General features: G+C 39.4%; 1 protein-coding gene across 3 annotated transcripts in view; it reads left to right on the forward strand.

The window, feature by feature from the left end:
• The window catches only part of GALNT9 (polypeptide N-acetylgalactosaminyltransferase 9), a 297,062-nt gene that overhangs the window by 191,056 nt on the left and 88,078 nt on the right, over nt 1–17,928 (forward strand). The gene's annotated exons all lie outside the window — the stretch shown is intronic.

The raw sequence follows: 17,928 nt of genomic DNA on the forward strand, positions 1-17,928 counted from the left end.
CTTATGCTGTGTACTTTTAATAGTCGTTTCAAGCGTTGCTCCCATATGTTTCTTTAATGACTTTGCCATTTAAATTTTGTATTATCTTTGGAGAGGAAAGGAAGCATCCACTAATTCCTTTTGTTACATTCCGTTTTAATTCACTAGCCTTGAAAAATCTTGTTAGGTAAGCAAAGAAACCTTTTGTACTAGTTAGAACAGGCTAAGCCATAGCAGTTGCCAAGGGACAGATAACGTTTCATATAGGAACTAATTCTTTCAAGGAAGTCTGTTTGCATTTGCATAGATTCATAAAGTTCTAAATGTAGGACATCAAATAAGTATGTGATTAAATACATCCATGCTTTCCACAAGAAGCTGAAGGAGCAAACTTTTACAAGAGATTTTAACATAAAAGTAGCATTCAGTGTCGAGCACCAAATAAAACTTGCAGTGTAAATATTTTTAATGATACCAAATGTGCTTCTAGGCTGCTTGTGAAAATGTTACTCGTAATATTGATTTAACAAAGGCTACTGCAGTCTCAAAATGCAGACAAATAGGAGGATTAGTATAAAGTATATATACTATTAATACTATTACTAATAGTATTACTTTCTGAATGAATGACCCTGTAAATCCAAGTAGGTTGGGTGGTTACAGTAACATGCCGTTTGTGTCAGTGACTGCTACTGAACAGGCATCCCCTTCCACTTTCACATACACATTTATGTATGTAAAAAGAGAAGAGAGAGCAGGAATGTGGAGGGGTGGGTGTTAGTCACAAAAGTGTGCATTCATAAGTTAGAGGAAGAGAGTCAACACTAAGATTCAGCAGCTGCATTTTCTAATGATAATTTGGAGAAGTTTTGAAGAATGTAAATTCTAAGAGAAAAATTCTCCTCCCAAATTCAATATATCCATCATAGTGCAATTGAATGATTTATTTTTCCTCTGAATTGTTTTGTTCTTGGTGGTATTCACAAGTGAGATTTCAGGTAGGATTTTACCAGCTCTGGGTTCATCTCAGCATAGCATCCCCCAAAGGATCAGCAGGAGCCCATAATGTTCTAGGCAGGCATCATTGCATGTAATGACTGTGGCTTCAGAGTAAGCAGAAAGTTCTTCATAAGCTATTTCACTATTTAGGAAGCTTTTATTTTTTTAAGTGCCATTACTTTAATTAAAATATCACATTGCTCCTTCAGGTTATAATAAACACTGTAGGCAGTTTCTTATTCTAGAAAGTTCTTATACAGAAAAATACAGAAAATTAATCAAGCTGAGATGTTCAGATTTCTTGTCCATTTCCCCTCAATCTCTCTCTGACATTTGTTTATTACACAGCAGTTTATCAATGCAGTTAAACTATTTGGTCATCACTCAGTTTCTGGTCAGAAACTCAGTTTCTCAGTTTCATCCTTAAAGTATTTGTTCATTTTTCCATCTTGTGATAACAACTCCCCCAGTTCCTTACAATTAGAAATAGCCTACTGAAATCATCAGAACTGCATCAATGTAAGTGACATCAGGATCAAGCATCAGTGTTTGGGTTTAGCTCCGTGGTGTTGCTTTTTAATATCACGACTCATTAGTTAATGGGCATAATGCTGTTCTGGAAGCTCTGAAATTCAAGGGAGTCTGTCTGTGACAATGCTCTACAGTGCCTTCCTGAAAGACTGGTGTTACACAAACACTCAGAACTGTGCCATTTCATCCCAGTGTTGAGCAGGGTTTCTCCAATGCCATCCTATGCAGTACTTCATTGCAATTTAGAGAGTCATCTGATGCCTTCTTGAATGTTACTTCTTAATGAGGTGGGTCAAAGTCACTTTTACAGGGGGAGACAGACATGGATAGGCAGATTTTATTCATAAGGAATATGAATACCTGCAAGTTTGAGTCAAATCCAGTGGTTTTATTATGATAGATCTGTCCACATCACAATGCCTTTCTTTTTCTTTAAACTCTTCACTCTTTCAGTTTTGAGATCAGCCAATGTACAGCCAAATATTAAGTATCCTTTTGGTAATTAAGTCTTATTTTTTCAATTACCACCAGAACAAGAATTTTTAGAATGGGAGTGAGTAGGAATTGCTGTGGATCCCTGCGGTCATGCAGACATACACTGGAACTATGGCTTTCAGTTGGTTCATGCTTTGGTTTTCCATCAATTAAAATAAATAAATAAATAAAAAATCATACTACAAAAACTTCCATTATGTTCAGCTGCTGCTGTTCGGTGGAAGAGTAAATAACTGGAGCATGTAGTGGGAAAGGAAAGCAGTGAAATGCATCTGGAACTTCCTTGGTCAAACTTTAGGGAAGCTATTAATCTTTGACTTTGGATATAAGGTTTATTTTGAACTGTGAGGTTTTCCAGCTGCAGCTCTTCAATCCAGGTACTTTTAATTTATTTTTTGCTAAGTAATTTCTACTGATGAGTATCATTTATTGTCAGTCAACAGTGAACTAAAGCTGGGTAGACTTAGTAATTATTCTTGAAATTACATGACACTTTGGTATTTTGTTCCTTTGTCTTCATTTTACTTTTTCTTTTTTTCTTTTTCTTTCTTTTTTTTTTTTTTCCTTTCCTTTTTTGGCAGGGAAAAAAACCCAACAACATTTAATTGGCTGTTTTTTTTCCCTCCTTATCAGTTTTGCATCTAAGTCTGTTGCTAATGATTTATCATAGAAGATAAAGAATTTTTGATGCTCCAACTGCATCATAACCTTTCGTGCCAAAAGCAATTGAAGGGTCAGACTACAATTTCACTGTAATTGCCTTTTTCCCTTTTCACTGTCTCTTTCCAGTAATCCACAACAATCAATATAGCATGTAATTAAATTTCATTCAATCTGCAAAGATTAAGAGAGTTTTCATCTTCTCATTATGTATGATCACATCATGTCTTCCTACCCATATCTTCTACAGTAGACCTCTTCGACCTGTTCTGTTGCAGATGTGGAGGAACATGTATGGAGTATTCCCTTAAATTTCACAGATTACCATTCTTTACACATCATAATTTGATTTTGCTCTCTTTAGGAAGATTAAATACAACAGCAATTTCCAGTTTGATAAATGGGTTTTATATTGCATATGCATTTCATTGAGGGGGCTGAAGAAAAAAAAAAAAAAAAGTAAAGAAAAAAAGTGGACAATTCACATAATTGCAGCACACAGGCTTGAAATGATGGAAATAGCAGGTCCTGGGTATGGAGGAGTGATTCAACAAGACTGACTCCTGATTTTTTGAGTGTACTGGAAGCAAAGTGATTGCATTTAAAATTCAGCCTGGCAATCTGCATACTTAAAAGATACAGTAGTATTTTTAAAAAGACTATTTACCCTTCATCGGCTCGAGGCTGGTTGAAAATGGTTCCAAACTGCTGTATTAAAAGTAAGAGTTGGGAACTGGCTGCAGTTGAATCATGTGAATGTCCACATCAGATTTGTCAAAAAGAAGCATTTATTGCTGGCAACTTTCAGTTCAGTTGCCAAAAAGAGAGGCAAAGGCATGTATGCATAGGGATAGATTGTGTGACTGCCAGCCTTGCATTAATGAAAGCACACCTTCTCTTACCCACGCACAAGTTCTCATAAATGCTTAATTTGATTATGATCCAATGCTAGCATGCATCTGACATAATTAACACATGGTAATATCCACATTTGTTTGTGTGGAATCATCCTTTGTAATCTGTAATATGTAATCAGATAAAGACAATGTTTACAGGTGTGGAAGGAAGATCTTTGGCTGGTGTGGTGGTTTTGTTGCCATTTAGAAGCCATTTATGACATTCCTGCTCAGTTCCTTTCAGTTTCTTTGTCTGGAGTTGGAAAAGCAACAATTGGGCTGTCACTGCAGCATTGTTGTTGCATATATATAAACAACAGACATTTTCAGAGGGCTAGAAAACCTGGCTTAATTTAAAGGCCTTAATATGGGAGGTGGGGCTGTTTTGTTTTTGTTCTTTTTTTTGCCAAATTTGCCATTTGTTTTCTTTAAGTAAAGGCAGGTAGTAGCTAAACCAAGAGCATCATTTAGAAACGCAGTTCCAGGCACTGAGTGCGTGGCTGTTCTCCAAGGAAATAATAAGATTTATGAAAGGAAGGAAAAGAAATGAGTCATGTTTAACTAATCTTTCTTTTATTAATGCCCCTCTCTAACCTCACTAATGGGTATTCAGTCTCTCCTTTCTCAGAGTACTTGGCACACTTTTTTATTATTATTATTATTATTATTATCATTTGTTGGGTTTCACTTGAGAGTCATTTCCTTTACATACTTTAAACTAACAAACCAAAAGAGAACAAAAAAATAGGTTATGCAATGTTCTGGATAACAGGAAGGAAGAAAGTCAATGACAACTGAGCAGCTTCCAACTTAGTTGTAGTTCTATTGATCAAAAGTGTCCTCTGAAACAAGAGAATTTCAGCATTTGAGAATGAAAACCAGAGATTCTCCCACTGACCCCAAGTCTCTGCCCTGAGAGCACGGAGCTAAAAGCATGGAGTCTTAATATGATGCATGTATGACATCTGTCTGGTTTTCCTAAAACCTACAGCTACACTGCCATGGAACTGTATGAATGTCTGAAAGTCACATTGATAGAGGCAGAACCTGTCTTATGGCAGAATGGTCTTCTTTCCTTTCACTGGCATACATGAAAAGAAAATGCAGCAGCACTTCTTATAGGAAATCCAATGGATCATCCATCCAGAGGAGCTCCCACATAAGCTTCCTACCTATTACTGCATTTTTCAGGCCCTTTTGTTTTTGAATAATTTTATGCATCTGTCGTCTAGACAAGGGTGAGCCTGAGATCCTGAATTTGCATCCTCAGCAAGTAAAGTCCAGAGGGAGACACTGCAGCAGAAAAAGCCGTTTGGAGAATCTTTGACAAACATCAGTAGGCCTAATACATGTTGTTCTTCAAGTGCGCCCTTGATTCCTGGCTTTGGAGGAGAGTCCAAGGGTAACTGCAGGAGAGAACAGACTTGTTTCTGCTTTGTCATCATGAGCAGTGTGGACAGTTTTCTCAAGGGCTTAAGAGTGATGTGTAAGGAAATGAGCAGAATGTCTGTAGAAAAGGTGAGAATATGGATTTCTGAGTATTTTAAGCCTTTCACCACCTCCTGTGGAGCCATTTTCTAGAAGCCCTTTCATTTGCCACTGATCTGATTTATTCTTCTAATATTTGAGCTGTGATTTGCATGTCAGCCAGAGAGAATGGGTAATTATTAAGAAAACTAAATGAAGGAAAAAAAAATAAAAGGAGGGAGAGATTTTTGAAACAGCTTCTCTAAGCATTGCTACTTAAAAACTGATTTTATCAGGCAGGGGTATTTTGGTACCTGAGAGCTGGAGGAGAGGGCTATCTATTTCATCACATTGTTTGGATATCGCATCTAAATAACTGAACACAGTGAGTGAAAGATAGACAAAATATAAGGGAACATGTTGAGCTTCTGGGATCCTCTAGAGGTTTTGCTTCAACCTTACCCTGTGGGGTTAAATGTTAGGGCATGTGTAAGAGGCTGCTGCGATGCCAATGTCTCCCTTGGGTTGAATACTCACTGCAAAATAGCATAGCACTGGGAAAAGTCATGCTGTATAATCCCACAGCTCCCTGATACCTCCTTCCTCTCTGCAAGCCTAAAGAATGCCAGTGAGAGGGAAAGTGCCAGTGCAAGCCTTTGTTCTGTCTATGCCACCCAAGTCCACTCAGCAGGAAAATTCTCTGGCTGTGCAAGCCACCACTATTCCCTCTTCCATTAGCTGCAGCAGGAGCGAGTGGAGAGTCTGAGCCTATGTAGGAAAAAGCAGCTGTGGAACTTAATTATCTACCTTTTGCTTATGTTTCAGAGCTACTTGTACAGGCAATCCAGTTGTCTTTGCTGGAGTACCCCTGAGAATCAGTGCTTGCCAGTGCAAGAGCCACACACTTTATAAGGGATGACTCAAACCAGGTTTGCTGGAGTCATATTCGAATCACTGGTACACACAGCATGAAAGCTCTCCCAGCTGGGCTTTTATGTCTGATAAACCGATCAGGGAAGAAAATGGATCCTTCCAGGTCTTTCTCTTTTGTGAAATTCTTTAAATATTCAGATAATATGAAATGCAAGTGCTACCTACACAGGTTCATGCTGGGCTGTGTCAGACTATGCAGAGATATCTGTGAGGGGTGTTCTCTTGTAGGCTGGTCTCTGTGGAATCATCAGAGAGTTGCTGAGTTTTGTTCCTGAAAAAAAATGCATCTGTGATGCAGTCAGCAGTTGTGCTCATTTTAATCCAGTAAGATATAAAACCCAATACTGTTCTCTGAGTAAATCATAGACTCTGCCATCCTCTGTTCTGCTGTCAGCTATGTTGTGTGGATAGTGACAGGTATCACTGGTTAGATGGCATAATATGCTCAAATAGCTTTTATGCCTGCAGCAGTGAACCCCGTGCTGCTCAGTTCAATTACTCCTCTCAAAGTCAGTTACCCAAATTTACCAGTGCTTTGGATCCAGAAGCATCAAGGCTGCCAGTAGTTAGAAGTATAGTAACTGCATTAGTGCATTTGGCCAAATGAAGGTACTTTATGTGTCAAAAACTGAAATTCATGCAAGTTTACATAGAGTTTCTAATTGCTATTTCCCACAACCCATACTAGCATCCTAAGTACTGAGATACCAGAGCAAAAGTGGGTTGGTTGCACAGGAGCTCATTCTTCCTTTGGAAAGTCTCCACCATGACAGCTGGAAAATCTCCAGTACTGGAGAAGTTTGCTTCTCATTTAGTCTCTGTGGCATTCTTGGTGAGGTGATAGGGTTAATTGGTTGTTTTTCATTTGGACTCTTTACTCTGGCTTTGTATTTCATTTGGCAGTGGGGCTGTACTGTCTTTTTAGAAATTGAATTTTTTCTTTTTTCACAGCTCTTGAATGCCACTGGGTTGTGAAGGTTTTGTAAATAAAGATGTATTTTGTTATATTAACTCATTTTCAAGCAAGCTTTGTGTTGTAGAAAAGATTGGTGGCATTCTTTCCTGTGTATGCTGAACTGAAGCCAGTGATAAGACTAAAAATATTACCAATTGAAATAGTGTTGTATAACCTAAAGGTTACTCCTCTTTAGGACTAAAATTTGCTTTACTGATTCCTTGTGGGGCAAATTTCTATCCATCCAGCTATATATAAAATGAGGTTACAGATAGCTGCATAATTTTGCATCTGCAAAGAACCTGAATCCCATTGGTGACTACGACAAGCATAAACCTGCAGGTGAAAATGATTTTGATACCTTTGCTGGTGTCTGCTAGCCAGTGAGGTCTGTGCGATCCCATGTTGTTTGTATTACAAACACTGTACTAGAGGTGCTGAGCAGGGACTAGGTACTGTTCACACCTCTAATAGGAAAAGCAGACTCTGCTGTTAATCCCAAAACATGATGATAAACTGCAAGTGGTTCTGTGGAACAGATGGAAGTGAAGAGTAAGGTAAGAAGGAGCTGATCATGTCCAAGCTATTAAATAACCTAATACTAAGCTGCCTAACTGCTGAAACAGTTGACACAAAATTTACATAAGCAATGAGTAAGTTTGGCTCAGAAAGAAATGGATGGCTGAGTGGTTTGGGAAACTCTGTTATATAAACCTTGTCATGTGGACAGTCCTCTGAATCCAGGTTTGTGGATCTGAGCTTCTGACTTTCAGCAGCATCACAGGGACTTGGGCAGCCCAATGCTCCACTGAAGCCTGCTTCTGTGTTTCTTCCTGGTGACTTGTCTTTTCTCCCATATTTAAATGAACTTTTGCATCTAGAAGGAAAATTCTCTAGTGATTGCATCTCGATGCTTGTTGAATATCTTTCATTTATTCTCTCTTAGTGTTGTAGGGAGAAGTGAAAAGATTTCTAGATACTCATAAAAAAGAATATCCATATTTCCTTAGTATTTGGTAAACTCCTTCCTGGGATACTCCTGGGATAGTGTAGGCCTGAATGTGTTAGCACCTGCACAGAGCACTATGCTCTCAGCTACTCCAGCTTTGAATATACAAAACCAATAATCTTTGATTTTAAACCTGTGTCAGCCTGATCCTCCCCCTGAAATAGATCCATCTGGCTCACTGTGTCCAACAGGAAATTAAATCTAAAACGGAAGTGGCTTTTATAATGCTTCATATGCAGCGAAGTTATATGTACAAGTTTCATAATCATTTACAAAGTGAGATTTCTTCCTTACGCAGTGTGTGGAGCAAGAGAAAATATATGAAAATGGAGGAAAAATGTTCACAAGAAAACGAAGGCATGGCCTGACTTTGATGCTGGGACAGCCAGGCATGCCAGTAGACTCAGGTTGGGTCTTGCAGTCCTCAGAGAAGGTGCTGATTAGTGCAGAGGGTATTTCTGCATGTGTCAGACTTCCACAAACCATTATTCCTTAGCAAACTGGGCTAAAAATCATGTAAGTGACAAACAGGATTTCTACCATTTAAACACAAAGATAAAAATCAAGTCTGTAGATTGTAAAGGAACCAGCCTTTACTTACTCTGTTGGTTGGAGATGTGTTAACGCAAGCATTTTTTTCTCTGTTTTTCTTGTTATTTAGTATAATAACCATAGCAGCATGCAATTTCCCTGAGACTAAATCAGTTCTGCAGGAGAACCTCCTTTATTTTTATCTTCCTAAAATGGCAGACCTGAGTCTCATCAGCCTGTCTCATTGCTTTTCAGTAGCGACTGAAGAATTAAATTATGCAAGGAGCAGAGAAAACGATGGTGTGCTGCTCTTTGCTAGGCAGAGTGAAGCATGCCCTGCTGCTCATCTCATCAGATAACTTTCATGGCCCAGCAGGCTCAGCATTGGCTTTTGCTGGGACCATTTGGTGCTGGAAAGCTCTTTCTGACTCCAGAAAATGCGCCTTTGCCCTGAAGTGTAAGTACTGGATAGCACATCTTCTATCCTTGTGTCCTTGAGGAGTGATGAGGGCAGGCTGTAAGATCTGACCTCCATTTTATGAAATTCAGGTATGTTGCACTGATTAGTACCTGTCTCTTCTGTAAATGATCTTCTCCTGTATAAAGGTAACGTGTATTACTCTCCTTGTTGCTCTTTCTACTGTGTAATTTAACATCTCATAATGTAGCCGTAAGTACAAACCTGAGACACATCAGGGGAAAGGAAAAATCATTCTTCTGTGGAATTTCAGTGTAAAGGAAATGAAGGGAAAGCTTGGAGGAAAACTGAGACTCTGAAATGTAAATTTCTTTTTATATTCCCTTCCTGTAAACCAGAGAAACACTGTTGCAGTCAGTTCTAATGTTACACTTTCATTTTTTTCAGCTTTATTGACAATTGCTATTTATCCTCATTTCTCTGTTCATTTGCAAAATTATCACCTACTTTGAATTACTTTCTCCAGAGAAAACTGTACCTAATTCTTTTTATTTTTCCCTGATAACTTCCTGATTAATTGTATGCAATTGCAAAGCACTCCAAAACTGAGTATGACTTTCAGCTCTGTGATCCACTTCTACTTCTCTATGAATAGATCAGAATCAGACTTCAGATGTGGCAAATCCTTTGATACAGCTGCTATTAATGTGCTTGTTAATTTATCTTGCTTGTGAGGACCCTCTGCATAGGTATAGTCTTCATCCAGTATAGCCATAGCTGACTGATTTGTAAGCATTTTGGTGTAGATGCTGGGTTCTGGGCTGTCATTTTGCTGTTCCAAACATGCCCTGTGTTTGTTTTTGGACTGACCTCTCCTACTGATGGAAGGTGTTCAAGGCCAAGTTAGATGGAGCCCTGGGCAGCCTGATACAGTGGGTGGCTACTCTGCCCATGGCAGATCATTGGAACTGGATGGTTGTTAAGGTCTCTTTCAAGACAAACCATATGATTCTTCTTCCATCTGTACCCAAGGAGGAATGATAGAGAGCCAGCATTACTCAAAATGTTGCGGCGCCTTTCAGGTTGCTTGATTCAGTTGTGATCGAAGCAGGCAATAGATGATGACTCTTAGAGACTGAAAGGGAGAACAGAGGACGTAGCCAGCAGGTCTGTAGTTGTTGGGTTATCTCTAATGTAGCTGCCTCCACATGGGTGGAATTGATGACTGATTTTAAAGTTGCAGAAAAACAACATCCCAGTTTAAAGCGCAATGTGATTTTGAATTCCAGCAGCTGCTACGTCTGCATTTAATGTTGTCATCTTCCACTGCGTAAAATGGGTTGAACAACAGGGAGCTTTTCAGTCATGCAAATGTCAAATGCTCTGTGCAACTTCGTTACTGAGAAAACTGCCTGTGCACATGGTTTGATTTGATAGCGGGCCATTTAGGTAAAGGATAGGGAGGCATAGGAATTTCTTCAAATAATGGGAACAACTATTGCAAATAATGCTGCAGGAGATGGACTTCTCTGGCCCTTGTTGGAAGCTCACCCCAAGTATGGAGAGAAGTGGTGGTGGGTCAGTTGTTGGTCTTGGTGATCTTAAAGGTCTTTTCCCTCCTCAGTGATTCTCTAAGTGTCCCACTTAGTCTTGGGGACAATCCCTGCAAGAAACAGCAGGGTCCCAAGAGTGAAAACCTGGGCTGAAATGAATTAATTAAACAGATTTGGCAGAATCAGACCTGGAGCTGGCTTTGGTTAGATCAGACTATAATGTCAGCACAATAGAGTCTGGAGTGGGTTAAGCCTGTGTAGGATCTGATATCAAATGGGTAAGTTTCCATTCCCTGCCTCTGATTCCTGCAAGAAAAATCCTTATTTTTTAAAAGATATTTTGCTTATTTATGAAATGAAAGCTCATTAACTTGGCTAAGGAGCATCTTGTTCCTGAATCTAATTAAACAGTCCTAAAGTTTTAACTCATGCACCTTGGAATGTTCAGGCTGAACCTCCTTTCCCTTCCTCCAGAATGGTTCTGTTATTCTGTTAGTAAGCACATTCCCCAGAAGATTTCACGGTTTCCCTAGAAAAATAATAATTAAAAAATTAAATATTGATGCAGATGATCCGTTTCGTTTGAACCAGTGACACCTGACAGTGATAGTAGTGGAGAATTGCTGCAGAATGCCATTGAATCTGATGTTAATGGCTGGGATTTTACAGAGAGCTGACTAGTTTTAACCCCGTATTTCTACCTGTCTGTGTTAAGATAATGAGGGTAATCTAATATTATGCTTCAGGGCTCTAGTTACATGCCTGTGGGGTTCAGAAGGGAACTCTGCTTCTATGGACTGTGCAGTTTAATTGGCCAAGTGCTTTATGATTTGTGTTTTGATTTCTCTGAAGCCTCAGGTATTGAATATTGCCAGAGGCCAGATACCAAACCAATGACGCTCAGATTTTGTTTACTTTTAATATCAATGGGCTGCTGGGCTGCTACCTCAGCGCTGCAGCCCCATCTTCTCTAACTCCAGATTTATGCCATCACCAGAGGAGAACTTTGCTGGCTTTCCTCCAGAGCCCTGAAGAGAAAAATCCATTTTCTGTATTTTATCAGCAAGCCACAAATCAACTGGGATTTTAAAACTTCTAGAAGTATCTTCGCATCTGTTTATTTAAAAAACCAAATGGATCTTTCTCCGTGAATGATGTTTTTGAACATTAAAGTTAAAATATAGGGGAAAAAAAGAAAGAATTCCTCATGCAATTTAGAGTAGTGCATATTTGGTATGGTCCTTTTCTTTTGGCTGTTGTTACTCAGAATTTAAGTTTAAGAATATATTGCTTAGCTTTCCCCTGTTTAAGGATTCCTACTCTTAGGAAATTGATTTTTCTTATATGAAGGCTCTAACAAAACTGGCACCTCTCTCACTATGTCAGCCCGAGATCAGCATCCTACTTCACATATGGACTTTTGTCTTCATCTCCAAAGGTGTGCGTGGTTTCCATTTTGTGGTCCTTCCAGTCATCAATCTGTTTATCTCCTACTAAATTATCTGTTGTAATTAGAAAACATTTTCTCCTCTCAAGGGGAAACCAGCTTCAAATGAGTATTCTATACAAGCAATTACTTTTGATATTAGATATCTGTACATAAAAACACAGTATTTCTCCCAATTAAAAAACATTAATGAATTTGTGTCCAGAGAGGGAGTAGCTGACACTATGACTCCATTGCTTGCAAAGCCAATGGAACAAAAAATGACGTTTGTGAGGGGGCTGCTGTAGCCAACAGTGGCATTCATGCAGCACATTCACATAGAATATTAGGGAACAAAGGCTTCGTAAGGACATATATTCCCCTTTTCCCCAACATCCAAACCTTTTGCACTGATGGACTTGGTTGCTCCCTGCATTGTGAAAAGATGACTAGTGTAATTTTTCCCTACTACACTTGGCTCTCCATTACACATTTTTTTTGTATGTTTTTTTGGTATTTTCTCAGATATTCCTCTCTTCTTCTTGAAAGTCCCAAGTCATGCAGTAGGAATATTGCATCTGTCGTTGAGTAGCTTTGCCAGAGGTCTCCAAGGACTCCTTTTCCCTACTGACACAAGGAGTTGTGCTCAGCTTTCTCAGCTGGAAACCTGACTTACATTTAGCAGAACTGCCATCCTTCATCTTCTCAAAATAACCTGAATCAGTAGGGAGCTTTTTTTTTTCCATGAGCTTTTCCACAAGAGGAATCAATCATTTCAGAACCATCTTGGTCATGAGTGGATTTTTGTTTCTTTGTTTGTTTTTGGAAGAAAAAAAAATATAAAGCCTATCCCTATGTTACTTTGCTGTAGGAATCCTATCCTTTTTGACTCAGGGTGCCATCTGTATAGAGGGGGAACAAGACCTTCTTGTCTTTGGTATTAATAGTGAGCTCTTTGGGGTAGGAACAGTCTCTCTGGGCTCATATAGTGCCTGCTGCAATGGTACTCTAAATCTAGATCTACAACCTATGAAAACACTAAGGAAAAAGGCTGTTCTGGCAAAATCCTGTTCTTTTAAGGCTTACTGTAAAGCATTTAAGGATTAATGTATCAATGTGTTAGGGACATAGTGAGTAGGATGGGCTGCCAGAGCCAGTTTCCAGCCCATACGCTCATAGCAACCCTGTTTTCTGGCCTGGCAAAATCCTTATGGCTTTCTCCATCTAATGTACTTTAGGCACTTGACAGATACGGTCTGCACCACAGTGCACTTTCTGAGACCAGGATATGTCTTGACTTTTGGGAAGGCAAAAAAACCCCAGACCAACAACAACAATGGACAAAGCACATCAGGGTATGGATATTTGTCCTAATTACATCACTTTCATGGCTCCTGATTCTGCACACTGTCTGTTTCAGCAAGAAGAAAAGGAATAGTCTTCCTATAGGTAGAGCTGCCAAGTCACTTCATCCTTTCACCTCCGTTCAGCAATCTTCTCACAAAAAAAAATACAGTCTTACAAGACTGTCAGTCATCTGTGGATGAAGGTTGGGAAACACTATTTTTGGCTTCTAATTGAACAGACAAGAAAGGCCTGGAAACAAGAGGTCAAGGTACACTGCCACCCCATAGTTTCTAGGGCCAAAAAGTTGTTAAGTGTTTCAGTTTTGCAAGGAGTTACTGCACTTTTTCCTTTCAAACTGTTAGCCACAAGATACTGTTTGTCTTCTCCATGGTATATCTTCTGAGATACTCGATGCTGATACCAGATACCAGGGGACATAAATCTTTCAAGCAAGGAAGCAGCAAACTTGATTACAACTATAAAAAATGAGACTGCATTTTGGATTTCAGATAAATGGAAGTGCTGTAGTCATTTAAATTGGATGGGGTTTTGTTCTTTTCTCTTCATAGACAGTTGGAGCTTCTGTCCCTGTGGAATGCAATTTGTTGACTGTTTCTATATGTAAAACTAAATCTCATTCACAAACATCATTCATTCTAGCCCAGGAAATAAGCACCTTTGATATAGACAAAATTTACATCAGTTCCCCGGGCAGAAAGACTTATATTTAAAGTAAGCTTTTTGCAAGGCGGTGTCAGAAGAAACTGATTTGGGATGTGGCAAGTTGGGATATGCAGAAATTAAGGACCAGACTCTGTTTAACATTTAGATTGAATCATTGAGGCAGACTGCAATGACTCTTCCTGCTGTGCACTACTGTTTGCTAAGTTGACTGAAATGGTTTAAGTAGTGAAATAGTTACAAAGAAGCCTTTCTTTTGTATATTGTTGATCTTGGTGCTTGCAGATGCAAAGTAACTTACTTTTCCATATTTAAGTTAGGGTGATGTCATAGGATGGAGAGGAGAGAAATACCATTCTGTATGTGATAGGTTAATGAGAGCCAACATTGTTAGCATCTTCTGACCTCAACTGAGCATCTGAACAGAGCATCCTTGATCTGTATGCAAGAGGCAAGGCATTCTCTAATTTAAACATGGTATTTGGGAAACTATTTTCCTCATGATTATTTTTAGGGATTACCAAAATGGAGCTATAAACATCAAGATTGGTGAGCTGAGACCTTTTGCTTAGTGTTGAACGGCTCCTTCACATTGCTCTTTCTTCCTCCTCCTCCAGCCAACTGCTTCTCTTGAGCATCTGCTTCATTCTGACCTGAGCTGTTAATTCCTGGAGGAAGAAAAACCATTTTTAATCTCATTGCCTACAGTCAAGAGGCTGTAACCTTCATCCGAAGATTCTAGTTGCAACAGTACAAGATCACAAAGTCTGCACAAACCGGTAGTAATTAAAGATAGAAACATTTGGGCTGACTCATTAGATGCAGCTGACTTGGTACCTGCCTCCGGAAGGATTGGTTTACATTTCAGTCTTCTATTGTGGTTTTGTGTAGGACTAGATTTTAAAAATACAGTAATTTGGGGCTTGTATAACTGTGTTATTGAACCTCGATGAACCTTTTTTCTTTTCATTCAAAAATCAGCCTTAAAAGAGAAGTGTTCCAGGAGTTGCAGGTAAAACTGCTGGCTGACTATGCCAACTGTTTTACAAGGAAATGTTTTATTCCTTCCTTTTAGGGTGCTGGAAACCAGCATATATTTCTAGAGCTATTCAAGAGTGTAGATGGTCTAAATAAAAGGTAGGTAAAGCTCAGAGATTTCCTTTGGAGTCCTTCTCAAGCTCAGACTGAGGCAGGGCAGTAGTTGTTAGCACTGCCCAAATCTGCTGGTCCTGGTGGTGGAGCAGGATTGGACTCAGCACCATCTGCCCAGGTTTCAGTTGGAGGAGGGATGAATCACGGCCGCCAGGAAAGGTGACTGTGCCAGAAGTGGCAGGAAGGCCAGGGAAAGGCCATGAACAGATCTGTGCTACTGTGAATGTGGGCATATAATTACTTTCAATTGCTTACCTTTATTTTGAATTGGCAAAAGGTTAATTATGTCTAAGAACCTTGGCTGAACCTGATTTTTCAGCTATCTGTAATTGTGCTGCATATATATATATATAAAAAAATGCATAAAAAAGCACACATTAAAATAATTACAGATGTAGTTGATCTTTTGCCATGGTTTCTCACTTAAATCTCATCAGTAATTTTTCCATTGTGGCAGAATTTATGGTGAGAAATAGAAGGCCTCTTTTCTTCCCAGGAAATTATGCATCCTGCAGAGTATCTAATCTGTTTAAGGAACTAAGGCTGGCTCATTCTGCTTTCCCTTCTCCCAGCAATTTCTGTCATATTCAGAAATCTCTGCAATGAGAACAGTAAATTCAAAATGAGTGACAGACACCAATTCTTTGTGACCTCATTGTCATCTATGGCATTGAACTGGGTGTGACTGATCCCAGCATACCAGCTGTGGGTCTTTTTAGTCTTAAATTTTAAAGAAAAGACATCTTTAAAAATAGCAGCTCATCGGGCACTGCCGCTGTTGTTCCACCTCTGCCTATCACTGTTTCGGAGCTGAATCAGCTGGCAGTGGGATTTCTGTCAACCTTTTGCTCTGGCAAGAGCCGCAGGGTGACATGAGCAACATCACTGCCTTCCCTGCCCACAGTGGCTTCACAGTCTGTGGGAGCATGGGTGCTAGTTACAGCCACAGGGAGACAAGTCAGAGAAGGAGGATCTGGCGGTCTGCAGCAAGCTTAAAAAGAAGGAAAAAATGGAGAAGATTTGCTATCTGATCTGCCTGGGTAAAAACCCAGATACATGCTGCGGATTGAAACAGAGGCACTTCTCCATCTGTCTTTTTTAGGTTTTGCATTTCTCTTCATCATTGTAGGACCTGAACACCCCACATCTAAAATCAATAGCAATTGTCTCACTACCCAACAGCAGTATTTTCAGAACTGCACCCATTTCCCTGCTGTTCCAGTAGGCGAGACCCTTGGGAATGAATTCTCCCATTGGCAGCCCCTGAAGACTGAGCAGGGCACAAATAACTTCACTTGAATTCCTGACCTTGGGAACCGACTTCCACTTCCTATGGGAGCACTGTTGTGGTGTTCTGCCCCTCCACACCCTCCAGGGTTTTATATTCTGCCTGCTGGAAAGTCTCAGAGGAGATGGTTCTGCTCAATGGTTCCGTGCTGTGGGGCTTCTTCTGGGGTTGACCAATGCAGATGGCTGCTGCTGAGTGGATAGGGAGTCACAGGCTTGGTTTGGGTGGTTGAAGCACTCTAATGAGGAGGTATTTGCCAAAGAAACAGGTAATTCTTTGAGATGAAGAATGCTATGCAGATGTTACCATACGTAAGTCATACTGTGTCTCTCTAAACATTTAAAAAACATTGCCTGCAATTGCTGCTTTTAACACACACACACCCACACATATAGATATGTATGCACACACATATATTTCTAAATTATACTGCATTCATTGTTCCTCATCATTTATGGAGGCAATTTAGTGCTTTTCCTGCAGAATGAAGCAAGGTGATATTATTTATTTAGTTGCTGCTATAGATTATTCAGTGTTACTGCATTGCTATAGGAATCTCGGATTAGTTTAGGCTAGAATTTGGGTAATTAATAGTGGAAAAACCCTCTCGATGATGCATTCTGAGAGCAAGGCAGATAGAAGTCAGATAAATGATGGCATTTTCCTAGAATTAGATCAGATTAACATCATGCAGAACTGGACTATAAGGATTGGGAGCAAAGTATGTGAAGTAATTGTCATTATGCATGGCTTGGAAAGCTATCTAATTCTCATGAGAAAAAATGCAAGCTTGATGATTCCTCTGCTGAAAGTTTCATTTCCCTTTTTCTTGTGCCTTAAAGATGCAAGTGTTTTGTTCTGTAAACTGCAAGAACTTGTAGTATAAAGAATAAAGTTTTTAACTACCGGAATTAAATCACTGCTTGAAGTCAAATGAGCACACCACATCTTGGAGTCCCTTTCATCAAAGCAGGTCAGTTAACTTTAATGAAGTCATCTTCAATTTGCTTTGATGTAACATCAGAACCCAGCCCAGATGATTCTAAGTGATCAGCAAATAAATTTCCACATTGCAGTCTTTCAAGGACGTAGGCTTAATGAAGTGTCTAGTTTCCTGGGTTCTTTAACTTCTGAAGTGCCTAATTTGACTCGCTTTTAATAAGGCCTGTTTGTGGTTTTGGGGGGGAGAAACTGCTGACTTTTTGTTGGAAACAGAACCCTCTTTAAGATGCCATATGTTAGACATGTAAAACAGAGGCATGCGGCGTCACTAATTGCTATTAGTGTTATAAGTCTGAGACTGTGCAATGCAGGAAGATTAGGCTGCAGATTAGGTTTTTCCTTTTGGGAGAGAAGAGATTTAGAGTCTCAAATACGTAATTTCTGTAATGACTTGAGTGAGGACTGCTCGTCAGGCTAGAGATTACAATCTTAGACCCTTATCTTTTAAAGCAACTGATAAATAGCAAATCTGGTCAAAGTGCCCTATGTCCTCTCATCCTAAACTGAAATAAAAGGAAGAAACATAATGAAGCTCCATAAAATGCTTTCAGAAATATTTAGTGCCAGTATGTGCTTCACATAGTAACATCAAAGGAATTCTGTAAT

Source organism: Coturnix japonica, chromosome 15 (assembly GCF_001577835.2).
Source record: "Coturnix japonica isolate 7356 chromosome 15, Coturnix japonica 2.1, whole genome shotgun sequence".
NCBI classification, from domain to species: Eukaryota; Metazoa; Chordata; class Aves; order Galliformes; family Phasianidae; genus Coturnix; species Coturnix japonica.